The sequence below is a fragment of the Cylas formicarius genome, unplaced genomic scaffold (genome assembly GCF_029955315.1).
Source record: "Cylas formicarius isolate icCylForm1 unplaced genomic scaffold, icCylForm1.1 PGA_scaffold_6__28_contigs__length_40554024, whole genome shotgun sequence".
Lineage (NCBI taxonomy): Eukaryota > Metazoa > Arthropoda > Insecta > Coleoptera > Brentidae > Cylas > Cylas formicarius.
In genome coordinates, this window is record NW_026844347.1 from 13905815 (window position 1) to 13927769 (window position 21955).

Consider the following 21955-nt stretch of genomic DNA (forward strand, 5'->3'; position numbering starts at 1 on the left):
TTCGTAAAAGCGTCACACAAAAAAATTCTCTTTCCAGCTGTCTTTTTTGCCGATTCAATTATTTACAATCTCGTAAATTATATAATCGATATAAAACACCCAGAATTACTAACTAACCGACTTTAATAAATATTTCAGACCTCTTTGAAATGACCACAACAAAGAAGAATTATTTTTTATTAACCTATACGCCCACAAATTCTCTAACACGGGTCTTAAATTATTTTGTGATTACACACTTTCATATTTTTTATTTAAAATAAAAATTGAATTAACAGGCATTAACAACTATTATGTTAAATATACATACATGGTGAACAAAGGTGAACACTTTTAATTAGAAGAATTTTTGTAAAAAATGAAGCACTACTGTGCCAGTCAGACAATATCAGAACTTGCATGTATTTTTAAACCTTACGCATAATATGAAGAGAAAAATGTGTTCCACATCGGGTGAAGTAGATATAGTCCGGCACACGATAAATGGTAATGACTGTCATAATGCTATTTACGTTTTTATCTGCTCGTAGGAATTTTTGGGCCAATAATTCAAAAACAGTCCTGGGTAGTATTTGGTATTGGTATTGGTATTAAAGGCCGGCGCCCTCGCGGGCGTCCAAGCACTTAGGCCACCAGATGGGCCCCAGGCCGCTCTAGAGGGCGCCCAGAATGCCGCCCTTCCTATAGAAGGTCAGCAACTCCTTTAGCCCAATACCGTGCACTGAGTCCGGATCGATCCCTGGGTAGTAGTAAGGAAATTAAAACAAAGATATTTATATATTCTGTTATATTGAGCACTATAAAATAGTAATTACGTTAATAATAAATACATAAACAAATATATACTTTATAGTTTTAAGTTGTCTCATTTTTTTAAAAATTATTATTAATACTTCCTGCACATTCTCTCCAACTGCCTTCTGGTATTAATTCACACTGAGTTTTAATTGCCTCAATTATACAGGCGAACATTTTTTGGTTTAAACTATTGCGGCTAACTTGGTTTCTTAATTCGGCGAATATCATTTCTATCGGATTCAAGTCGCAGTATAAAGTGGTTCTTAAAACTTCAACATAAGGGTTATGCAGGGCCTACGATTTTGTTTTTCCAAATCACGCACCACAGCTTCACTGAAATTCTCCCAAACTTATTAATTTCAATCCCTGTTTTTTGTTTTCCCTGGTCCAGTAATAAGTGTGTTTTCGAAATAAGTCACTAAAAATATTTTCATTGAATTTTTTCTAGAAAAGTATTGCAGTGACCTAACCTGCTGTTCAAGTTTCTGCACCGGAAAAAACTTGTAGGGCTTCCATTTATTAATCCGAAGACAAGATTGGAGTTGGATGAAGAATATTGTGTCATGGGCGCCGAACCAAGTAACCTCTAAATATATATTTCGTTTTTCTAAGCGAAATTGATAAATTTGATTTAATAGAATATTAAGCAACAAGTGTGGTAAACGGAATTTGAGTCACGAGTTTATTTGGCACGAGCGAAGCACAGCAGAGCGAGCGTTTAATAAACCCCCAAGTCTGCTCCCATCGTTGTGTGTAATTTTAAACTTTATGGTCGACAACAATTTGCCAAATAATATTTACGAGGCAGATAAACTCAAACAGCAGTATTTACCTTTGTACAACATATACTTGATATTTTAGAAAAAGGGTGAAATGCTGTTAGCGATGTTTCTTGATTTGTCAAAGCGCATAATAATAACTGGCCGAAAACGTACCTTTCAACAAGAAAGCAGCTAGTTGTAATCTGCATGGGCGAAAATCGGGTACTATCAGAGAAAAAAATATTGCAGCAGGTATACCGCAGGGCAATGAATATGTATAGTACATTAACAACATTACATAATTGTACGCATTTGGTCAAAATTGTAAATAAAGATAATTGTAAATAAAGATACAGCAAACCTCAAAAGAGGGGCTAGTAGATTCATGATAGGAGCGAATAATTGGTTTACTAAGAATCAATTAGTTATTAACAAGGCTAAGACTGCTGTGATTAGAACAAATCCATCAAGAAAAAAACCACCGCAAACGTTAAATTTAAACAATTGTGTTATTGCTTTTAATGATTGCACAATGTTTTTGGGTATGTGTTTGGATAGCACCTTATTCAGGGAAAATGATGTACACGACGTAGTAGATAAATTAAATTAAGTAAATGAAGTAGTTTTAGAATATTAGGAAGGTATATTCCATGGGAAACTAAAAAAATACTTTGTCACAGCAATTTTGAGTCTCATATGGGATACGGTTTGTATGGAAATTGGAGAGACAGAAAGAATTATTATTTGCCTGCGAACTATCCTGCAGCTGAATTTTCAAAAGTTATGCAGGGGAGAATTTAAAAACAAAATTTGTTCCTTAGACATTGAGTCTCAGGAATTTACACTACAAGAACCATGAATATCACAGCCAAACCAACTGTCTGTTTCACAAACTGTCAGCAGTCAAACTGATTGCTGAATGTCGCATGGTCTTGTTAATTGAAAGCGAGATTTTGGTTGAACGGGAACATTTTTGTTAATTGGTTCGAGAACTGTAAAGATTTCCTCAAGCACGATGGTTAATTAGAAGTACATGAAAAGTTTTTGAGATATTTTGCTTATTTTTTTATTCAAAACATGGCTCCAAATCTTTGATACAGCCACTTGCAAGGCGCTGAAATTTTAGCTATAGTTTAGAAACGTATGTTGCAGTGGTTAAAGTCCGCCCGCTGTATTATGAACGGTAAATAATAAACATTTTCCATCGGCGGCTTTCAATTTATATCAATAAAAGAACTGTAGGTGCCATTATTTATAATTTATATAAAAATTAAAAAGATTATATTAAATAAACAGTAAAAAGCTAGATATACACCAAAACATAATAATAATAATTTTCTCTTCAAATTTCTTGACTTGGCTGTATTTATTTGCTAATTACGTAAGTGTTTTTAAAAGACCCTGTTGCCTTCTGTTTTTAATTGTTTCTTATTTCTTATTCAGAGCGCAAAACAGCAACCTCAAGTAATAGTTTTTGTAACATAGAAAATGTAAAGTTTTTAATTTAAAGAACTGTTTTTAAATACATAAGTCAACGTTTACTATAACAGTCTTGAAACTTTAGTATATCAAATAAAAAAATCTGATGATATTTGATTTTTTTTTCTGAAAATTCTGGCAGAGGGCATGGACGTTCAAACCATAAAGAAAAAGTGGCAAAATTATTTATCGAACTGCATTTTGAATGTACTTGCATCAGAAGAAAAAGAATATCCATTTTACACTGTGGTTCCACGAAAGGTTTGGGTGACAAATGCTTTGCTAAATTCAGCAAATAACAGCATAGCACTTTAGATAAAAAAAAAAACAACTATCAGCAGCAAATTGAGGTACTGCAAGAGTACTTTAGTCAGCATGACCTTTATATTGAAATTGGAAAAGTCACAGTAATTTTTCAGAATCGTTGCCTCAAGCTCAATGCTGACAAAATTACTGCAAAAGTTTTTTGGTGAAAAAAAAAACATTTTTTTTTTGCAAGTCTACAAATATTGTATTAAATATACTTTGTATACAGTGTATACATTGTATCATTGTATAATTGCATTAAGTATACACTCTAAAGATCAAATACAAAATTTTGAGTTGTTAATTGAAATAGGGTTGTAACTGATGTAACGAAATCTCATTGTGAAGTAACACTAGAGAGCAGTTGGAGAGAATATGTTAATCATATACTTGAAGTGATAAACAACAGACATATGAGAGCAGCGCCAAATTTCTGGGTCGGAATATGAAAGAAACAAAGTAGAGTAACATTTTTTTATTATTTTTCAATATAATCCCAATAATACACTTATTACATCTCTTTATTAACAACTCAATCCCTTTAAAAAAATATTCTTTTGGTGTGTCTGCAAAATGACTTAAAAGAGCCTCTTTTAACTCAACTGCGTCATTAAACCGCCATCCACGTAATTCCTTTTTCAACTATCCAAATAAATAATAGTCGCTGAGGGCCATATCTGGACTATAGAGAGGATGATCTATCTGTTGGAACCCACACTCTAAAATGGCAGCTTGTGCAACACCAGCAGCATGGAGAGGTGCATATCGTGTAAAAGACGCACGCCTCTGGTCAGTTTTCCTCGACGTTTTATTCGTATGCAGTCTCGCAATTTATGTAATAATGTTGCGTAATTTTTACCATTGACAGTGATATTAGTTTCTTTAAAATCTATCAGAAGAATTCACCTTTTTTGTTGACTGGCAGACTCTGAATTTTCTTGGGGGTACTTCACTCTTACGACGCCACTCCATTGATTCTTTTTTCGATAGAGGGTCATAATAGTTTCATGTCCAGTCACAGTAGTTTCTATCACAGGCTTAGGTTCCGACCCACAGAGTTTCAAAAAAGAACGCGCACACTCGACACGGCGTTGTTTTTGAATAGCCGAAAGGTTTTTAGGAACCCATCTTGTACTAACCTTATGCATACCTAAATGATCATGCAGGATTTGACGAACACTTGTATCAGAAAGCTTAGTAATTTCTGAGATATCCTTGACCTTTAAACGTCGATCACTTAATACCACTTCTTCCATAATAGCAACAATATCTTCCATTATGACCTCCACTGGTCGACCAGTTCTTGAATCATCTTCAAAGGACTACTGCCCCATTCGCAAACGTTTTGCCCATTCTTTCACTACAGAATAAGAAGGAGAACTTTGGCCGTACACACGATGCAGCCTTTCTTTAATAATTTTAGGTGCTTACCCTTTTTTGTCAAAATCTTTATGGCTGCTCTATACTCAATTTGCGTTATATGCGATATTTTTTTGAACACGTCTTGTTTAAGATGCTATCCATAAAAAAAATTATTTGACGCAAGACTTCTTTTTTTTTTCGCAGCCTGCTAAGATATATATTTAAAAGAAGACAAAGTTTTATCGTGATACTGGAGCTGCATCTATGTCAGACCGGGAAATTTTGGCGCTAACCTCGTATATTTGAGGTTTGAATTTTTTTACTACTACCTTGGGCCGATTTAATTCATTAGGGTAAAAATGCCTACAGGAAGACAAAAACTTAATACCGTTATTACAGTCATGACCATTTATCGTGTGTCAAATACGCTGCATAATAAAAACTCATTTTAAAAAATTAGTTAAATTAATAATGATTAATTAATTAATTAAAATTAAATTAATTTTTTAATTTAATATTTGAAAAATAGAGAATTAAGGCCGCAAATCAATTTCTAATGCCAATCTTTTTTCATTCTTAATTTATTTCCAATAAGCCATCATTTGACCAGTAGATAACTACTTTCGACAAGAAAAAGACATAGCCGATTTTATAAATTCCACGCATTTGATATATCACAAATTATTCGACACATTTTAGATTATTCGGTGAGCGAGGCAAAAATGCAATTACGAAGAACTGTTTTTCTTTGGACGGTAATGCCGCATGAGGGACTTGTTTTCGATTAGTGCGGTTGTGGCGGAAAAGCGCAGCGCAAAACAAGCCGAGAGCTGTCAAGAAGCGGGATACGTAGAACGCGATAAGTCTCGCAAGTCTTGACGTCCTCAAATTAAAAATGAACGATTTAAACCTTTCGCTTGCGTTTTATTTGTTGTAGTCTAATTCCGCTACTTTTACGTAGGTCGTTAAAGTACGACTTTTATATGCTCACAGTATTTTCTAAGAATCGTTGCCTCAAGCTCAATGCTGACAAAATTACTGCAACAGTTTTTGGTCAAAAAAACAAAATAATTTTTTCCCAAATCTACAAATATTGTATTAAACATACATTGTATACGGTGTATACATTATATTGTTGTATAAATTGATATAGGGTTGGGACTTACGCCACATGTTAAAAACTGTCTACAAAAACCGTATATGAATTTAAAATTAATCTTTCAACATAGACAACGGTGAACCCTTCATCATATCATATCGCAAGTGACATATTGTGATGATGTGTGTTAGCCCATAATAAGTACAGAATACAAAATGTGCAAAATTCTACGCTTAATCCATGGCATTCGCAAATTTTGAACATGTTAGTCACCCTTCAGTTCAAAACAAGTGGTTAAATTTGCAAAATTGGCGTCTTTTACATTCCGCAACTACCTCTTTTAATACAATTTTTACCCTTATATCCTTTTTATATTTGTTAGCAGTGTGTGAATGCTTTAAAATGCTCTTTTACGATTGTCTCATGAAATGTTTATTTAATCTATCTTTCTGTACATTTACTTGTATCGGATACCAGATTTAGTGTAAGAACACTCAACAGTCCTGCAATGCTGAACAATACAACGCCTTTATGTCTAAATTTCTTAGAGGATGTTTATTTACTTAATTCAATTCGGCCTTCATGGTAAGATTTATGCGCAGCGGCAACGTGTCCAGAAACGACCTAACTATACCCTTGGTTTCGATAAATTCATTTTTAAGTTTTTAGTTTCAGTTTAGAGTATCGTGACAGAAATAAAAAACAGTCTTTAGTTTCCACAATCCTTTGATTTCTCTACAGAGTGGCAAACATTCATTTACATTTTCTTTTATTTTCATGACCAATTTGTTATTAATTGGTATCGGTACATCCACCATAAAAGCTGTTTCGTCCTTCGTGTTCACAATTGTAAGTGGTGATTTATTCCAGTCTATCTTGACACTATCATTCGTTATCAATCGTGGAGAGTTCTCTAACGAGTTCTATGGTGCACTATGGTGCCTGTCAGGCATTGGCAAGCAGATATGATGTGTTCTACGGTTTCGGACTATTGCCGCATTTTTTGCACTTGTCTGTATCAACATCTTCTTTCAAGATGTACTTGTGGTGGTGTCTTGTATTAAGAAAACATAAAAGCATAAAACCCTAGGTCTTGGGTATAATTTTACCACTCCTCAGCCAGTGCAGCGATCCTATCTGTCAATTGTTGAAAATCGTTTTGGAACCTTCCTTGAAGTTCCATAGCTAGAAGTTCTGTGTTCTTTTTTTGGTCTAGTAGCATCTCTGGCTAGAGAGTACATACTCTCTGCCGCTGAGGCCGTGAGTGCCCGCTATAATAACTGCTTGTTTGTAATAGTTTCTAAATATCATTATTTGTTGCGCACAACTCGATGAAGTGCCATGACTGTGCGCATTAACCATTCGGCACTTACTAGCTCCTTACTTCACTGATCGCACTAATTTCATGAGTGTAACGTTTGCAAAAATTTGACTGATAATTCGCGACCCACCATTTGCTTTAATACTGAAGTCATAGCCCAGAGAAGCAATAGATCTCGATAGAGGAGTCAACGCAAGGCAAAAGCATAGAGCACTGAAATTAATGTCTTGACAAATTCCGCGCTTCAGTACAATATTTCCAGTTCAATGTGTAAAGACGTTGGCAAATTTTTCATGGTTTCTTTGAAACAATCTGTTTTGTCTTCTGTGAATTCCGCAGATTTGGAGTCCTCGTAGCTATGAAATCAAAAGCTTTTTGGTAATCGATGTGAAGATTTTTAAGCTTTGTTTTTGCTTCCCATTGGTCGAAGTGTGCGTGATTATCCTCAAGATATGAATAAATATTCTTGCATATTAGCGATGAAAGTAGGTTGAAGCAGTTGGTCGGTAGACATATTACTATTATTACATAACAGCTCAGGTCCATGAGAATTTAAGTGCAGTAAATTACAAAAATCCTTGGTGGTCTTTAAATGCTATATACCGCAGGAACCTATGCTGCACTCTTTGTATCGCCCTTATGTGGACATTATATGAAGGACCACACACAGAAACAATAATCCAGATGTGGACCCACGAGGGAGCAGAACAGTAATCTGAGAGACGGAATATTCTAAAAGTCCACTGTGCAACGCTTAATAAAGCCTAAAATCTGAAATGATATAGACACAATAGATGAAACATGATCTATGTAAGTAAGTTAATTTAATATCGACTAACACTCCAAGATCCCTTATTACGGAGGCCTGCAGTAACGGTGGCCCTGTTATGTTATAAGTATAATGTTGGTTGAAGTTCATTAGTTGGGATTTATTAATATTTAATTCCATTCCATTATTCGATTATTATTATTATACGGGTATACAACTAGTGAGTAATATGCGAGCACACCAACCAACATTTTATGGCATGTAAATTTGACAAGTATTTATCACTATCTAACCATAGAGTAAAATTCATTGGTTTAATTGGTTTCAAAAGTATCGTGACGAATAAAACATGCATTTTTTAAATGGAACGCCCTAACTTCTAATTTTGTTTTTAATTCGTTTTAAAATTCTTCAATTTTTTTGTTAATAATAATATATATCTAAACCTAATATTTCATTCGATACTTAAAAAATGTTAATTTTGTATTAAGTTATTTTTAAAGATAGATAACTCATATCAAATATTAGCGTTATTTGAAGATGACGCAAAATATATATTCAACGGCATTTGAAATAGGGTGTTCAAAATTACAGGAATATCTTTGGATCATTTTAAATATATAATAATATAATAAATATATAAATAAATTTATATATATATATATATATATATATATATATATATATATATATATATATATATATATATATATATATATATATATATATATACAAACAAATCTTACAAATCTTACAAAAACCTAAAACTTTCATTTAGTATGTCATATACCTATATTTAATACTTTACGGTTTACTTTAACTTTTCCAATATTAGTTGACTATAATAAAACCCTAGTCAACAGAGCTCTGTTCAGATTAAAAAAATGAAAAGGAAAATGAACTTCGTTGGACCCGTAGATAAAGAAAAAGACAGTAATTAATAATATATTGGTGAAAATAAAGGCCAAATTTTAAATTCACAGAAAAAGTAAGTAGTATTAAATATCTATTACTACAAATTAACTTATCTTATTTTTAATTATTATTGTAGCGCAATAAATGTTAAAAAATATGCCCTTCTATTTGAATACATATGACCTTTTTCGTATATTTTCTTGGATGTTCCTTACCATAAATGGTTAGTTTATTCACCTGCACAAGTCCCCTATTTTTATTATCTTCTTTTGTTGTCGGGGGATTCACATAAACACCATTTCTGTGGGTAATGATTATTTAAAAATTCCCAATGCGGAGGAGTTTCATTCTACTGAAATCTCAATTGATGGATCCTAATGTTAGCAACTTCTAGAAAACGTTGAGGTAAATATCATTCTGCAAAAGTTTAAATATCTAGGCCCTTTAAGTGGTTCGCGGAAAAAATATAATCCAATCACTTTAAAGTATTTTATTCCACACCACACGTTGTTAACTGACCAATGGTTTTGGTTTTGCATGCCCAGAATGGATTGTTGAATAATAATAAAATAAATAATTGTTGAATAAAACACTATTTTAGATAACAACTATTGTTTCTTTTATAACGGTGCAGAGGTTTGCCATTGGTTCACAATCACGGTATGGAAGTTCCTGGTGCTGTTCCATATGGAACAGATAATACTCGTTTTTTTCTAGTGGTGCGATTAACGGTAGATTGGAAGGTATCACTCTACGGCCACCGACCTGAACTTAAGTAAAATTTCCAATTCTTTTTGCTAATTGGTTTACCACTTTCCATTTTTCATATTGAATACTACCACTAGCATCAAACCGTTTCATTAACTACTGAAGAAAGACTTTGTATTACCTTGTATTAAAACGTAGCGTTCGTTTGTTCTCGAATATATTCGGAATTTCTGTGACTTTTACAAAGTTCTTGGGGGACGGACTGTATAATTTACTGTCCACTCCCAGAAAGAAATATCTACGCGCAAACATCGATCCGCAGCAAATAAACAAGTCAGTGTCACGTAATAAAACCCCAACCGGGGAAAAAAAATGGCCCACATATAAGACGTAAAAGGCTATAATGGCGCTCAAAAGATAACACGTTTACGGAAAATATTCTGGGTTGGCAGCGTAACAATGACACCAGAAAGAAAGCCGAACCTCGAACTTTGAATAATAATTCGCTCGTTCTACATCCCCCGTCCCTCCGTAGATCGATATCGCGCATATTTAATACTTTAATGCGAAATTCTTCCAGTCTTAACAATTTTTCGACGTAATCGGTTTTTCCTTGGTGGGGTTCTCTTTTCCGTCAACCAATTTATTTTTATTTATTCATGTAATTAATTATTTAGCTGCAGCACTCAACAGACTTTACAGAGTGGGAACAATACATATTAATACGTCGAGCACAAGAAAGGAAATTAAACATTAACAACAAACAAATGTTATTATACCGGGTGGCGCACAGTATTAGGAATATTTTTCCAACGGATCAGCGGATTTACTTTCAATGTGATGTACTTTGTCGCTAGTTTCTAGTGTCGCCGCATCTTTATAAACTTGGCAACATCTTGATTAATATATATCGCACGCCCTGTATGTACAATTTTCTAGATTTTTAAGCAATTTGAACCCCGAAAGAAAGAGTTCGTTGCTTTAATTATACGGAAAGTCGAACTTTTCCAGAAAGTTTCTACAAGAGTTCAGGAATTCTAACCTGTCGAACCTATGTAGATGGAGGATACAGGGTGTTTCACTTGTCAATTTTGTGAAAGAAACTAACCCAATATTGTTCAAGTGTCCTTTGTGTCTCTTACTGAGCTTGAAATAGAAATTAATTTCCATGATTTTTTCGCAAAATCAATATTAGAAACCACCATTTCGAAATAATTTGGCGCATAATAATAATTTTAGATTATTTTCAAACCATCTTGCTCTTTTTCGTCTGGAAATAATAATCCATTTAGGTATGAGCACTTCACAAAGAACAAATCGAATTTACATCAAAAGCATCAAGGTTTTTGGAAATCCTAGGATAAAAATTATTTTAATTATCCAACAACTAACAGGTAAGTTGTCATACAAAGTATTAAATAGTTACAGAGGCATTGCAAGGAATGATATTATCACGAAACTCGACCTAAAGTCTAGCCTAACATAACCATTAACTCTAATAAAAAAAACAAGAGAATAGTGAAAGATAATAAAGAAAAATAATAATTATAGTTAATGGAGCAATAATGTTTTTACCTTAGTAATAAATTGCGAAAAAAAATCCAAATCTGGTCGAGCATCATGCTTAGAACACATTGAGAATATAGGTGAAAATTTTAAAATATTTGTTCTTGGTTTGGATAGAGGGAACAAGAAAAATTAGTCAAACAAGTTATTTAAAATTTTATACAAAGTCATGAAATAATTGTAATAATGGCGACCAGTAGCTCAGCTCTTTTTAATTACTTTTTTTTTATCAATTAAGTTTAGCCAATTAACCTTAAGTAATCATTCGTTGAAGACTTAACGAATTTTATACATTATTGAATTATTTAAGTAGTAAAATAAAAATTTAAGACAATAAACGTTTCACAAATTTAGACTAATTAAACCAGTGGACCATCAACAGTATCACGCACGTAGCAACGACGTAAAAGATGAGTAGCCCTTGGTCAAATAAAAACGAAATTTGTTTTCATGGCAATCCTGATGATTAGACATGAACACATTTACTACTTAAATAATAGTTGATAAAACCTATTAGTCTCATTTATGGTCAACAAGATGATTGGCTAACTTTTCGCCAATCATCTTGTTGGCTTCTTCAGAGCTTAACTACGACTGCCTCGCATTCTACTCTGTATCCGCTTATGTGTTGTTTGAGAGGGTCCTCAGCATTGCCTCGGATTGGTGAAAGGTGGAGATCTGAGTCGCGGTTGAGATTGTTTGGTTGCTTAAAGATTTATATAGATTTTCGGATTTTTCGCTGATGAATTAAATGCAAGAAATTTCATTTTGTAGAATAAAATTTGATGCCCGGTTTTGTGATTGTACTCGGCAACTGCTGATGCTCTTTCATATTCTTTGAACCTAGTTGATATGTTTCGTCCGATCTCTCGAATATATTTTTTGCCGCATCTCAACGGTATCTCAAACGCAATTTTGTCTTTGACGGATCGAAGATGATGAGAGATTTTTGGACAAGTGGTAAATCCGGTTTCGACTTCATATTTATTAAAAACTTTTGATATGATGATTTGAATGTAAGGCAGGACAACAGTGGCAATTAATGCTTAATATCTCCAATATGGAAACTATTAGAGAAAACAGCGGATTCTGGACAATGCATTGAAATAACGGCCTGCTTGCGTAGGTTTTTTGTAAACGGAATCTTAGATCTGATTTTCCATTGACAAAAATATCTAAGAATGGGATATTGTTATTCAGCCATCCAACAAATGAAGAACGGAAAAGCGCCAGGTCTAGATGGAGTGCCGTCAGAGCTGCTTAAGCTACTTAAATAGGACCAAATCAAAGCAGTTACAAATATTTTCAACTCATTTATTCAACAGGAGTAAGACCGATAAAATAACTAAAATCTGAATTTATAACATTCGCAAAGAAGCCCGAAGCAAAGATTTTTGCGACTGCTCTATTATTAGACATTTTGAAATTATTTCTAAAAATCATTAATTAAACAATCTATCGAATATGCGAAAAACAAATAGCGCTAAATCAGTTTGGATTTGTAAGCGACGTAGGCACAAGAGAGGCGTTATTCAGTGTGCAAGTTTTATTTCAAAAATGTAAGGACGTTTTAGCCTCTCTAATAAAATATAAAAATAAAATAAAATAATGTAATAATAATGAATACAATAAATAATAAATTATAAAAAGACCTTGTTAGACATGACCAAATGATAGATGTCCTGCAGCAAATCGGTATTCGTAGATAAAATAGAAGGCTTGCAAAAAATGGACAAAGTTACAGGACAAGCAAACAATATGGACCTGATATAACCAACGGTAAAACATCGTCAAATTGCGCAAACTTCAATACCTGAGTCATACATGAGGAACAAAGGAAGATACGAATTACTCCAGTGTATTATTCAGATTGCAACCAAACAAAATTATCATAGCCAGAATGATCGCCAACGTTCGTAGCGGACAGGCACACTAAGAAGAAGATGTAAACTTTTATAACGTTAGGCTTAACCACCAACATTCAGTTTTTGCGATTATGTCAGCAACCACAATCGCACCACTTATAGCACGATTTCAACGACTTAAAGTTTTTTAATTATTAATAAATAAAATAACCCTTTCATTGGTCGCAGCTTTAGAATAGTGCTCACTTGAACTATTGTTAACGCTCAAAATTCTCCTAACTTCTATGACCGTCCGTTTCCCTAATGCCGTACCTCGTTGCCCTTACTGGAGCGCCCGGTATATAAGCCTTAAAAATTTGTCAACGTTTGTTCCAGACGGTTTAGTATAAAATGTTGGCACTTTTCAACTTAATACTGAGTTGACTGAGCACGTTAGGAGAATCTGATTGTATATTAATAAAAAGTGCTACTGTATGAAGCACCTGTATAAGCAGAAGAACTAAAAGTAAAACTATACACTCATGGAAAGAACTCAACGTAGGGCTTTAATACGAGTGAATGCTGCATTCAACCACAAAAAGATGGCGAAAAAGATAAAGAATATACATGAAAAAGGGCAAAGTAAAACCCATTCTGACATAAAAGAGAGAATAATGGAGGAATGGCAGGCGAGATAAAACAATAACACACATAAGGGCCAGTGGACTAGATGGTTAATCTCAGATATTAGAAATGGGTTAAATGTGAACATATACCAAAACAATCTCAGGTCACGGAATGTTTAAGACGTATGCCAAACGCTTTTGAAAGGAGGTAGATGAAGTTTAGACGAACTGTAATGACATGACATGACATGACAGCATACGACAGCTTTTAATATTTTCCATATAGGCACAAACGATGGACTTTGACATAAATTATATCCAGGCCTTCCAAATTTGTCCATATCGAATAAAGATTAGTTTCAATGTGGTTAAAAGTGAAAGAGACATTACATTTTTCTGAATTTAAAAGCTACTCTCAATACACCATTGCATTAGTATATTTTAACTTTTAACAAGTCATCTATCTAGACTGATCGATAAAGTCAAGCATATTATTAATGAAACAACTCAAGCTTTCGAATAGGGAATGGGGAATGGGGAATACAGAATAACAAGATGAAAATAGACTATGTAATTAGCAATAATTTTTATATAAATTGAAATATTTTGTTGTTTAGTTTCCTATTTGTGTTGCGTTTATGTCAAAGCAGTAAAGGAACTGACATAAACCGCGAAGAGTACATGACAGAGACAATGGTTGATTTAAGACAAATGAAAAAATATTTGGAAGGTTAAAGCGGATGTAAAAACCAAATCTAATGGTTTTTGAAATCGGTTGATAATTAAGAATATTGCAGGAATAGCTCAGAAGAATATTAACTAAATGAAACTAGCAATATCACCAAGTGACAATGGCGATCTTATAGAAACACAGCTTAATGGCACGGTGGCCCAGAAAGGGTGAAAGTGCTGCACTGAATTATATGATATATGGTGTCGAAACTTCCCATAAAGTATAAATAAGAACTTAATATAGAGAATATACTGAAAGTTTTTTTTAACTTTAAAGAAGATTATTATTTTATGTATAATTTTTTATCTACGAAATTTGTAATTTTTAAGTTACCATTTATACAAGTCGTTGGAGACATCTAACATAATTTCCAATTTTATCTTTCAGCGTTTTTTATAGAAGTTTAGACAAATGTGACTGTCAGTTGCCTAGAATGGAGACGCAAATATACAGGGTGTTTAAAAATATGTAATAGTATTTACCATATATTTTTAAATTTCAAAATTACTTTGTATTAAGGGTTTTTAATAAAGCCTACATAGCTATACATATTTTTGTCTGCAAGTACCCTATATGATTGCTGTATTTCAGTTTTCTATTAACAATAATTATTAAATTTATGATTATCACATTTTAATTAATTAAAGACAAACAAAATAATTATTTAAAAAAATACATTAAAAAAACGTTATACACAATCTTCATATTTATTAACGCTACTAACGCTCTGTTTTGTGTTCGTCCTGGTTCTGATGCTCTGTCGCTGATATTTTCAGAATCAGAAGCTGAATCTCAAACTTTTAGAGCTGTAGGCTGCTATATGTCATAATAGTGAAGCATAAAATTTACTGTTGACCCCCCTTTAACTTGACTATTTAAATTTTAGATATAAAAGTTGTAGGGAATAATGCTATTTTTTTGCCATGTAATAATTTTATATATAGTGCGTCCCGCATTAAAATTACGAAATATTACTTTTCAACTCTCAAATAGAGAAGAAATGGGGATTAATTGTAAATAGGACAAGCCTTGTGCCTTTTTATTTACATACATGTTATAGAAATTATAGGCTTATTATTTTTTTAGAAAATTATCTATAGCTCTTCTATCTTTCTGTGATTTTGAAGAGTTGAAAATGGTGTTTTAATCGCATCAACAGTACAGGTTTATGCATCTGTTGGTATCACTTCGAAGTAATGTTCTTTAAATAATATACTCTCTTTTAGCCATGCTGCATATTTCATTTCAAAGCTTTTCCAGCAATAAGCGTTTTTCCTCCATCTATCTGGCCAGTTTTCATTGAAAGATTTTATTTTACTTATCTTCATAGTTGCGCGACCTCGTATACCCTGTGCGTTCAAGTACATAACTATTTCATTCGTTATAGCCGTTTCTTGTCGGTTATTAAAACCCTCTTTGAAAATTTAATACTCAGATCATATCGTGATAGTCCCATTTTGTTATAAAAAAAAACTATTGGGCTTCGATTTTAATCACTTAAAGATACATAAAGATAGTTTGCCAAATTATTTAATAGTATTTAAATTTTAGTATATCAAACAAAATTACATTATAATATAAACAAGCACCAAGACACTATAAAAATTATATTAGGCGTACATACGAGTTCATATTGGCAATACACAAAGTACAGAAAAAATATTGAATACATAATACAAAAATATATAAAATCTCAACAAAATGGATTTAAAACAATTAAATAAAGGCGACTTTTGCCCATAGTTTTTGTTAAACGTCTAAATTTACTTCTTTGTATATTAATTATTTCTTCATATTTAGATTATATTTTTTTATTTTTAAAAACTAAAGTTTTTATTTGGGATACTTACACGTCACATAGAAAACGCATAGACTAGATATCAACATGCTTATTTTATATTTAGAAAAAATTAAGAAACTAAAAAATTGGAAAACTGAGTCCAACGGTCGCTAAATATTATGGGAACTTTTTGACTCCACCTTTTTCTGGTGGCAATAAAAGTGAATCGAAAACTAAACTTAAGTTAAATAAAAAAGATAGAAATAAAAATCGGTATAGTATAATATCGGAAATGATTTCAGAAGTGCTTAATAACAACTAAAAAATCTGTTACCTATAAACTTTTTATTTCTTGAAAAATCGATATAATTTACTGAACTCATATTTAAATATTGTAAGTCCACAATTGTTTTTCTTTTTAGTATTACTACCAGCAAAATCTAATCTCTCTCTATGTCCAGTCATAGCAATTGGCGACACCGAAAAGTAATGAAATATATATCTCTTTTAAATTTTAAATTTGCTAAGGCTCTAAGAGACCCTAAACGTGATCTACTACTATAAAATATTGTGCATGGCGTCGGCACAAAAAATAAATTTAGATTAAACTAAAATGACGAGCGTGCACATTGTTTATTTAAAAAACGCATATCGGCTATAATCAACCAAAAACGTTTGCTTTCGAAAATTCGAATGTTAATTTAAATAATTTTCACATCGAGTGTGTACCTACGTAGCGTGGGGTTTGTTTTTTTTTTGTACAAATTTGCACAAGTTTAATTAATGTTACCATGCAAAAATTATTTAGTGCTCGATAAACTAAATTAGTTCGGTATATTATAATTTCGTGTTGAATGTATATGGAATGAATTTCGGCCCGCGTAGGTACATAGAAATTTATAAAATCGCATTTTACTGAGTTAATTTCGCTGATGAAATTATTCGTTTAAACTGATAATAAAATAGTTACATTTGTCGTAATTTGTGAATGAAAATAAACGCGACATTTTTATTGGTCGCTGCGTTTTTTATTAATAAATTATGCAACAAGTTTAATAGACGCCCATTAAAGGTCAAGGATCTCATTTTATATACGAGCCTTTACGAGGGTAATGTCGATTTTTATAGTGAAAGTCATAAAAGATATCAATTACATCTAATAAATAGACGTACTTCGGTGATAAGGTGAGTAAGGTCACGAGGTTATGTTATGACCGATGGTGACAGGGGTTAGTGGGTAAGGTTAGGTTAAGATTAATGTTTATTTCAATTATTTTAAGTTTCCCTAAATGTCGTGATTTTTTCGATTTAGTTTATGTAGAGAGTATTTAAAACAGAGAACAACTGATTGCTAGAATTATGGATGGCGCAGAAACTATTCGTGATGAGCTTCAGGCCGTTAGCAGAACTACCACTTCAATTCTAAGAAGAGCTAGACTATATAGACAGCAACTCGGTGGACAAATTGAACAACTAATTCAATAAAATAAAATACAAATAGTTAAAAAATAATAAAATAACAAATAAAGGGGCTTATATTAAATAGCTGGACTAAACATCCGGGTATATATTCATTTGACATTTTTAAGTTGAAATCACCCTAGCAACAGACTCCCAAGCTATGGCAATGATGTGCGACACCCTGAGTGTTATTATTATCCAAGATTTGTAAGTTATTTGGTGCGGATTCATAGTTACGATAGAATACATTTGGATATTTTTAGTTAATAAAAATCAGCTAATGCACAACAACAAACAAGCATTATATTAACAACGCATGCAAATTTTAACACAAGATACAAAGGACAACTTATTTTAAACAACAATTTGATTTTAACGAGCGTCTTAAATAGGTGAATACAAATACAATTAAATTATATAAAAAACTAAATATATTATGTGTTAACTTTTCCCCATTTTACAAAGGATTATCACGACACAGTTTGTAAAATACATTTTATTATAAACAATACTCCCGTCTGTAAAATACCTAATTTCACACCGATCTAGCGTGCTTGAAGCGTCACTTTACTAAGTCAGTTTCGCTTCCCACGGATCTGAGCCACTTCGGACATTTCGGGGATTTTACCGCACGGGTTTGGGAGCAATCGGATGTTTTCGGCGATTTTACAGCACGATTTGAATTTTGATGTTTATCAATTCTCCTATGTCAGTGAATGTATTCGTGTTGTTTCGCAAAAATGTACCCAAAAACTAATACACAGAAAAATGTTATGCAATATATGAGACAATTTAAATACTACGTGCTATAAACCACAATTAAAATCTAGTGGACTAGTCGGTAAGTAAATTTAAGTTTGCAATAGAAACTTTCGCATAAACTTTAGTGTTTTTTACAGTTTTTATATGAATATCTTGCCAATATGCATGTCTCAGTACAAACAAAACAAAATTGAAAGTTTGGATCTCCTTAATCCTGTTAAAAGCTCTGTCCTTGGATGATTTTTCTTCCAATTACAGTCTTTTTGCTTTAAATAAACTACTTAATGGTCAATTGTAAAAGTTGAATAAAAAACATAACGTTTAAAAATTGTGTTTATTCCGTTGTGTATATAACAATTAAAACTCTGTCTAACGTACACAGTTAAAAGGACACAACAATAGCAGAACCGATGGAAACGATATACGAATAGGTTTAATGACAACTAGTAAATATTTTGTTTGAATGTTACGAAATTTAGTAATCCGATAATCTGCTATTACTTTTAATTTATTAAATTGTGATTTTTTGGTGACGGTCGTAGAAAAAGTATAGAATGCAACACGTTTGGTAAATTCTTTATCTCACTCGTTTAAAAAAATAGTGAGTCAGAATTTTTTTGTAACAGATAAATTTTTGCCACCGATACAAAGTTGGGACCTTGGGCGTCCGATCCGTCAATCTCAATTACTAGTGTCGGGATTAACAATAATAATAATAATAATAATAATAATAATGTTGAACATCTTCAACCTGTACAAAACCCAAGAGAAGGACATGTGGCAATAACTACTTACATCTAACTAACTAACTAACTAACCAAAACTTGCAACACCATGATGTTGAGTTCGAAAAAAGTCAGTCAAGTCAGGAAAATGATGCCACCTGGAGGGAACCAGCTTTACATTGTTCTACACGGGATAGCTCTACCCAGAAACAAAGGGATTTCTCATTGCCATCCAGGACAGAGTTATTTGGACTCGCAACTACGAAAAACACTCCCTATGGCTGCATGTCGAGGTAAAAAATGTGGAGCATATGGGTAAGCATATGCTGTAAGTCGCTCCAATCAGTTCTAGAAACAGACAGAGCGGTCATGTATTAGGAGAGACCTATACAGGGCTTTGCACCGAGCCCGATAATTAAAACGTTATTGAGATTCAATTTAGAACTGTCTTTCAATTTTTGGAGTCAAGGTAAATGCAAAGTGTAGTTCTTTTTTAATTTACTCTCAACTTACATATTTCAAATAGAAACCTCAGGTATATAGCTACATTTTGAGATTCTGTCTGATTTTTTTTGTTTTTGAAAAATTTGACCTCTAAATAACTTCGAAAATGCATATTTCGTAAAATGGTAAAATGATAAAAATGAGTTGTCTACTTTAATACAATAAGAGACCATAAAGATTCACATTTTCAAAGTCGTTTAACTCATTTCCTTCAAATGGGAAATCCTGTAACTTTAAGTTTTATCAAGTCCAAGATTTATTCCAGCATCAAACTGCATTAGAAATTAGAATAAAGAAAGCAAGGGCCGCCTTCAATAAAATGGGTAAATTGTTTAAAAGTCACAGTGCCAACATATATATCAAAATGTTATATTTTCTTTATATTCTTCTATGGAATGGAGTCATGGACATTCATCAAGGCAACCGAAAGACTGGATGTTCTTGAAATGTGGCCTTAGAGAAGAATGAAAAAGTACTGGAAAGAAACAAGAGCATTTAGAAATAATGGACCCCATCAAGAGAGGAAAACTAGAATATTATGACGAACGACAGTAAATACGGCCTTTTAAAATCTGATCTCCAATAAAAAGTCTACGGGAAAAAGAAAGAAGAGTATCTTGGCTCCTCAACTTAAGAAAATGGTTCTCAAAAACAACAACCCAATCAGAGCACCCGAAACAAAGTCGTTGTAGATAGCTTGATTGCCAATATTCGGAACGAATAGGTACCTGAAGAAGAAGAAGAAGAAAGTGCATTAGGGCTACCTATACTTAATCTGGACGATATTCGTAATATATTGTAAATTGTAATTTATAAGTGTTTGTTCGGCTGAACTAACCAAAACTAATAATTATAATAATCCTTTATTTGACAAAAAAAAGACAATATAATTTCATGAATTACAAGACAAATCGAATTTTCACAAAAAGGACCCACTCTCGATTATAAAAACCGTTCACCAACACAATTCTAAAAGAAAAATGTTAGCGAGAAGGCTCTACAGTCTACAACTGTATCGAAACTAGAACTAATATATCGCATGACTATTGACTGAAGAACAAAAGAAATTAGAACAGAAAGAAAGGATGTTGTGGTTAGTATATTGCCACTAAAGCTCAAAAATTCAAATCGGCGGTGAAGTTGCCATAGCAATTTAAACATAACACTAAAGATCAGTAAAAATTGCTATTGAATATTTAAATTAATTATTCTAAAAGTAGATTTTGTTCTGTAAGCAAATTAGATTTTATTAATTTTGTGTACGCATTTGATTGGTAAGACTATTCCATATCTTTATTACGACATAAGTAAATGATATCTCAAATGCTACAACGTCGAAAAATATAAGATACGTCATTTCTCGTTCTTTGGGAATATCGAAGAGCCGATTTACCTGATTTTATAATTTTGTAAACAAACCTGTACATATGCAGTTTCCGTCGATTACCCATTTCAATTATTCAAAAAAGGAGATATATGACTAAGGTAAGCTATGTTATGGGCAAAACGCATCCAAGAGTTTTGCAATTTTTGTAATGACCTTTTCGATTGCCAAGACAAACTATCTCATCATCCTCATCTGTGTAATCAAACAATGAAAGAACTACGCAGAAAATATTTTTGTTTTTTGTATTTTGTTTTCGATTTAAAAATTCCTTTATTCTGTAAATGTTTTTAAGTTTTTTTTAACATGAAAATCAAGTGATAGAGAATTTTAGAAAGAATGTAAGGGAATCATTGTAAAGAGTCTTCCAGGAAATATTCAGGAATTTGGACTAGATTAGAACTTAGAACACCATGGGATACGAAGAATCTACTTTGAGATTAAATACAGCAAAAAAATTAGGTTTGACTTTTGACAATTCTCTATCATTTTATTTTAACAGCCTTAAAATCATTTACAGATTAAAGAAAAATTTAAATCCAAAACAAAAATATTTTCTCTGCAATGCCTTAGTTCTTTGCTCAGTTTGGCATATGGAAATTGTCCGTCTTGGCAAATTAAAAGGTCAATACAAAAATTGCATAACTCTTGTATGCGTTTCGCAAATCACATACCTTACCTTGTTCCTTTATACCTCCTTTATTGAGTAATATTTTGTTTATAAAATAATAAAACCAGGTAAACAGGGTGATCTTAATGAGATGTTCCAACTTCTTCCATATTCCTAGAAAACAAGAAATAACCTAACTTACATTGTTCCTCACTTTAGAACGTTAGCACTTCAGAGGTCATTTACTTATGTTGAAATAAAGATATGGAATAGTGATACCAGTCAGATGAGGAAATTAAGGCTACAAAATATAAACTCTAATTTACTTACAGAAGAAAATTTACTTTCAGAATAATTAATTTAAATATTCAATAACTATTGTTATTTATCTTTAGTGTTTTGTTTAGACTCCTATGACAACGTCACCGTCGATTTGGGTTTG

The 21955-nt window shown here is 32.5% G+C and overlaps 1 protein-coding gene across 5 annotated transcripts in view; it reads right to left on the reverse strand.

The window, feature by feature from the left end:
* Positions 1–21955, reverse strand: part of LOC132703895 (rho GTPase-activating protein 100F) — a 254191-nt gene that overhangs the window by 148852 nt on the left and 83384 nt on the right. The window lies entirely within an intron of this gene.